Below are 6,692 nucleotides of genomic sequence, written 5' to 3' on the forward strand. Positions count from 1 at the left end.
TTCCCTACTGAATCTATCACCAAAAGAGAGAGAGAATGAGAGGAAAAGTGAGAAATCACCCCTCATGGAGGGATGGCCAGGCTACAATCCCTTCTCCTCCATTCTCTTCCTAGGCTTTTGGGCATGTATGCATACACATCCAGCATGAATTTCAAGATGCCAGCCTGAGACTTGAACCATGGTGAGTTAGGTGGGAGTCCAGTTCCTTAACCACCATGCCACATGCTGGATCATATACCCATAATTTAAAAATTACTATAGGTAGAATTAATTTTACAAGTATATATTATTTAACCTAATATAATATTTCACTTCAGTAAATAGCAGATATAAACATATTGGTATTTGTACTTTTTTCAATTAACCTTTTATATCCATTGTGTGTTTTATACTAATAGCAGATTTCATTTTGGACTAGCTACACATTATATGTACTTACATTTCAAATATGGTTAACACTATTTTGGATAACAGAGTTTCAAAATATCTTAGTCTTTTATCGGTCATGTTTAAAACATTAATTAACATAAATTAATAAAATACCCATTTTCGTACCTGCTGTGTCCTACACTTGATCTTAGCCAAAAGACTGAGAAACAATTATACCTGCTGTTTTATGACTTCTATAATTTTCTACATTATCTTTCTTATCCATTCAAAATATATCTGTAATAGATTGGTGACATAAACATTACCTTTTCTATTTTCTTCTTAAAGGTCATTAACTTTAAAACATTTCTGTTATGTGAATGTTCTAACAGTTTGATTTGCCTTATATCATTGGATAATTCACTACTTATCACAGATTATATAATATAGACACAGACAGACTTTTTTTCTTACCTATCCTTTTGGAGAATTGTCCCGACCCGGGGGGACAGCCGAACGGGTTTCCTGAGTGAAGGAGTGAGAGCCGGGGCAAGCAGCGTAGTGTTACAGCACGGAGACAACAGTGTCGTCTGTTTATTGTGGGCAGCACGGTACAGCACAGAGACGACGCAGTGTCACAGCTCTTAAGGGTCACGTCGTCTACTGTGAGCAGCACAGAGACGACGCGGTATCACAGCTCTTCAGGGTCGTCCGGAGACGATGTAGTGTTACAGCTCTTCAGGGTCTCCCAGGTCGTCTGGAGACGATGCAGTGTCAGCTCTTCAGGATCTTCAGGGTCGTCTGGAGACTGCGCGGTGTTTCAGCTCTTCAGGCTCTTCAGTTGTCGTCTTCCTGGTTGTCGTCGTCGTCGTCGTCGTCGTCTTCTCGGTCGTCTGTGTCGTCTGGCTACTGTGGGCCAGGCATCGGTGGGTTATGATTGGTTGCTTTTGGACCAGTCATGAGGTGCCGGATATGCAAATTTGAGGGATTCTAGTGGCCAATCAGAGCAAGGTTTCGAAGGTCAGGTTTTTAGAAGGGAACCAATCATGGTAATTGTTTGCTCTCTGAGAAACCTCGGCAGACTCGCTGGTGCGCAGCTTCCCACAGAGAGTAAGATATTTGAGTGGAGATAAATAAAATGTTGAAATGCCTATTTTATTTACTTGTGTATAGTATGTATCTGGTTTTTAATTAATAGATGACTAAATACCTATCTATTTACCATTTAGTCATTCTCATTGTGATTGCTAATTTCCATGTATTGTTACAACAGTTAATTTATGAACATAGTATTTTTTTGTGTGTGTAAAAGTTTTTGCTTTAGGGTGTGTGCTCACTGGAGAGAGACAGGGACAGAGTAGTGAGAGGGAAAGTGAGAAATCACTCCCTGGGGAATGACCACACCACAATCCCTTCTCCTCATTCTCCTCCTAGGATCTTGGGCATGTACACATGTGCCCGGTGTGAGTTTCAATCTAACAGGTCCAGGACTCAGACTGTGGTTAGCCATGTGGGACTCCAGTGATGTAAATGCTATGCCATCTGCTGGCCTCTCATTTATTTTAATTAACATATATACTAGGACATAAGAATATAAGCATCAATTTTTTTTCTAATATTGTGTTCTTTGTTTCACCATGTTCTATGTCTTTTTCTTTTTCTTTTTTTTTTTTTTTTGAAGAGGTTTTCACCATAGGGTGTGTGCACTTGCCAGGAAGAACGAGAGAGTCAGAGAGGCAGAAAGAGAGAGATCACCCCCCAGGGGGATGGCCATGCTGCAATTTCTTCTCCTCCATTTTCCTCTTGGGATCTTGGGCACATACTCACACTTGCCCTGTGTGAGTTTAAGTCACCAGGTCTGGGACTCAAACTATGGTCGACTACATGGGAGCCATTATGCTAACTGTTGGTCCCAATAATTTCATATTTTTTCACTCTATAATATGCTAGAATTTACAAGGAAGCAAAATATACATTTACTTTTGTATTACCAAGTTTATTTACTGGGTGTATTCATCCTTTTGCATGGCTCAATAGCTCATTCCTCTTTATTGATGAATGGTGTTCAAGCATATGGATGTATGGCAGTTTGTTTATCAATTCATAATAGTTGATTTAAGGTTACCAGTGTGATTATTATTCTTGAGTATTTATCTCTGTTGTTTTATGCTCAACTCAACTGAAGAAGTGCAAGAGACAGATTCTGAATCAGGATGTCTTTATCAACACCACAAGGATTATGAACAGAAACTTTAAACACATGTTTTTGGTTTATACAAAAATTAATGTGCAGTAGCTAAATAGAGCAATATTTATACCAAAAGTCAAATAGTGAGAAAATCTGAATCCTCATGAACTCCCATCAAGTTATATGATTTTAACTTCACTCATCACAATTCTATACTGAATTCCAGCAGTATGCTGATCCAGTTAGTAACTTTTCTGATAACCATTTTATCTCCTTTCTAAAAGCAGATCTTAGACTCTTTGAAGTCTGTCTTACATTTTAGTCCATCTTTGTTGCCTCTAACCACATACAGACGTCAACCTTCAATTTTACCTCACACTCTCTCTCATCATAGTCCTCCTATTTTATCACTATTATCATTAATATGACCAGAATCTAGAGGAACAAGAAAAGAACAAGAAAATAACATAAAGTGTAGTTTTCAGTAAATGTGTTTGAGGTAGTGAAACTTCAATTGGACCATTAAGAATGATTAATGTTTTCCCTTCCTTGCCTGCATATGAGTCTAGGGTGTCGAAGAGGAGCTGCCTTAACCTTCAAGACCACCCCACTTCCTGCAGTTTCAGATAATAAGGAGCAAAAAGAAATCATGGCCACCTGGCCCCAGCTCAGCAAAAATCCTACCCAGCCTAGGTGTGGGAGCGGGTACTACCTTGGTCTTCAGGGCCACCACTCCAGTCTCTGCACTTGCAAAGTGAGAAAGTAGAAGGAGCCACCTTTCTGGTGCTGACACCACTCCATGATTTCAGTTTCCACCCTACATTCTAGCTTCTCTGCTCAGCTCTCAAGCACGTAAGAGCCATAGACATTAGGGTATACAGGAGCCAAATATCTGAACACAGTGAGGTTTTTCAGGAATTCTCTCCCCAAGATAACTTCATCAGGAAAAGGAGAGAAATGCCTCTGTATCAATCTAAACCCCAAACTCCCACTGTGGATACCACACTCTCACCCTCAGTAGAGGAGGGAAACTGAACAGAACTAAATCACATCAAAAGGAAACACATGCACATAGCTACAGAAATCTAATTCAGAGAAGTACCAAGAAGTGAGTTGATCACCAGATGCCTAAAAACCACTGCATAGCCTAAAAAACATGAGAAAACAAGGAAATAGTTCTCCCCCACAAAGTAACGCAATAACTTATCAACAGTGCATAAAACATAAGAAATTATAGAAATGTCAGGAAAAAAATCCAAAATATTGGTTGTAACTAAACTCAATGAGATGAAAAAGAGGCAAACAATGCCAGGAGATGAGAAAATCTTCTATGATATGAAGGAGGAATTCTATAAAGAGATAGACATCTTAATAAAAGAATCAAACAGAACTTCTGGAGAAAAAGAATACAATGTAGAAAATCAAAACCTCCCTCAAAAGTATTAACAGTACATGAGACCACACAGTAGAAAGAATCTCTGTCCTTGAAGACAAAACTTCTTAGTCCAAACAATTGATAATGTAAAAACAATAACTAAAAATTAGGACAACAGAGGTGACATGGTGGTTAAAGAACTGGATTCCCACAAGGCCACATGCAGCTAAAAACCAGACTGTGCGGTTTGAAAATCATGCCAAGGACATGTGCATGTGTCTCCAAAATCCCATGAGGAGAATAAAGGAGAAGGGGTAATAGTGTGGCCATACCTCCCTAGAGGATGTTTTCTCATTTTCTCTCTCTCTCTCCCCTTGGTGAGCACGTGTGCCTGATGACAAAAACAAAAAACAAACAAACAAATACAAAAAAAAGGAAAGGAAAAGGGAAAGAAAGAAAGAAAAAGAGGGCAATGTATACAAAACTTAGACACCATTAAACAGATGAATATTCTCATAATGTTTAGTCCAGAAGATGAAGTGAGGGGTAGAGGCATAGAAAATTTCTTTCATAATATATTAGCTGAAAACTTCCAAGTTTTAAAAAAAGCTTATAAAAATCCAAATCTGGGGACCAGCAGATGGCATAATTGACCACATAGTTAACTCTCACATAGTTGACCACTTTTCAAGTTCCAGACTCAGTGACTTAAAACTCATGCCTGGCGCATTTGTGTGCATGCCTAAGATCATGAGAAGAGAATGGAGGAGAAGGGATTGTAGCATAGTCACCTCTCTAGGGGGTGATTTCTTGCTTTTAGTCTCTCTGTCTCTCTGTCGAGCACATGTGCCCTATAGGAAAAATCTCTCTAAAAAAAAAAAAAAAAAAGACAAGACAAAATCCAAATTTATACAATGCAAAGAATACAAAATAGATTTAGTATAGGAAGATCCTCTCCAAGATACATCATAGTCAAACTGGTAAAAATCAAAGACAAAGATGATAGTCTAAAAATGACAGAAGAGAAATGCCAAGTTACTTACAAGGGTTATCCCATTAAACTAACATTGGACTTCTCAACTGAAACAATGCAGGCAAGTTAAGAATGGGAAAACATATTTAAAACTCTCAAAGAAAAGCAATATTAGCCAAATATACTATACCTGGTAAGATTATTTTTCAAGTGTAAAAGAGAAATAAAATTATCCCCTATTAGCAAAAGCTGAAAGAATTCACCAAAAGTAGGTTGGCTCTTCAGGAAATGCTTAAGGTAATACTACACCTAGAAAACTAGAAGGAGATAAACAGAAGCAAAAAAATACAAAACGACTCGTGGTGGAGGGGGGAAGAAGAATAACCAAATGACAGGCTAAGTCCGCACATTATCAATAATAACATTGAATATTAATGAATTAAATTTCCCAATTTGAAAGACACAGATTGGCTCAATGGATGAAAAACAGTCACTTACCATATATGTTGCTTGCAAGAAATACAACACATTGACAAAGATATACATAAACTGAAAGTGAAGGGCTGAAAAAAATTATTTCCTGTAAACATAAATTTTTAAAAAGCAGGAGTTGTGACATTAATATCAGACAAAACTGACTTCAGAGTAAAATGGTAAAAAAATGGTAAAGAAGGACACCACATAGAGAATACAACCAGTGACTATAAGCCAACAAACTGTAAAACTTAGACACAATGGACAAATTTCTGGGCAAGTACAAGTTACCTATGCAGAATCAGAATGAAATAGAAAGCCTGAATAGACCAGTAAAAAGTGATGAGGTTGAATTAGTCATGAATAGTCTCCCCACAAAGAAAAGCCAGACAGCTTCATTTATGAATTGTACAAAACTTTTAAAGAAAAGCTAAACTTAATTCTCCTTAAACTATTTCTAAAGATTCAAAAGGAAGAAACCCTTTTAAACTTATTCTGTGAAGCTTCCATCACCTTGATACCAAAACCAGAAAAGGAAATAATGGAAAAAATGAATAAATACTATAGACTAACATCCCTGAATGAATACTTATACAAAAATTCTTGACAAGATACTAACAAATTAAATCTAACAACACATTAAGATTATACATCACAACTAAGTAGGCTTTATCTCAGGGATGCAAGGATGGTTCAACATATACAAAACAATAAACATCAATCAACACATTAATAGAAAGAAAGATAAAACCATATGATTATATCTATAGATTCAGAAAAGCAATTGATAAAATATAAAATCCCTTCATGATGAAGACTTTCAGCACAGTAGGGATAGAGGGGACATTTCTCAATACAGTAAAAGCCATACATGACAGACCCATTGCTAACATTATATTGAATAGAGAAAAACTAAAAGCTTTCCTACTAAAAACTGCAACACAAGACTTTCCACTTTCTTTACTTCTCTACTTCTTTTTAACATAGTGTTGAAAGTTCTAGCCAATGTAATCAGACATGAGAGAAGAATAAAAACCATTCAAAAAGGAAGAAAAAGTAAGCTAAACAGTCCCTATTTGTAGATAATATGATTATACACATGGAATGTCCAAAGAAGTTCACAAAAATACACCTTGAAGTGGGACCAGCAGTTAGCGTAATGGCTGTCACTGGACTCCCATGTAGTCGACCGTTGTACAAGTCCCGGACCCAGTGGCTTAAACTCAGGCCAGGCGTGTGTGCGTGTGTGCCCAAGATCCCGAGAGGAGAATGGAGGAGGAGGGAGTGAGGCATGGCTATCCTCGCTGGGCAGT

The sequence above is a fragment of the Tupaia chinensis genome, unplaced genomic scaffold, assembly GCF_000334495.1.
Source record: "Tupaia chinensis unplaced genomic scaffold, TupChi_1.0 Scaffold000033_1, whole genome shotgun sequence".
In the NCBI taxonomy this organism is placed as follows: domain Eukaryota; kingdom Metazoa; phylum Chordata; class Mammalia; order Scandentia; family Tupaiidae; genus Tupaia; species Tupaia belangeri.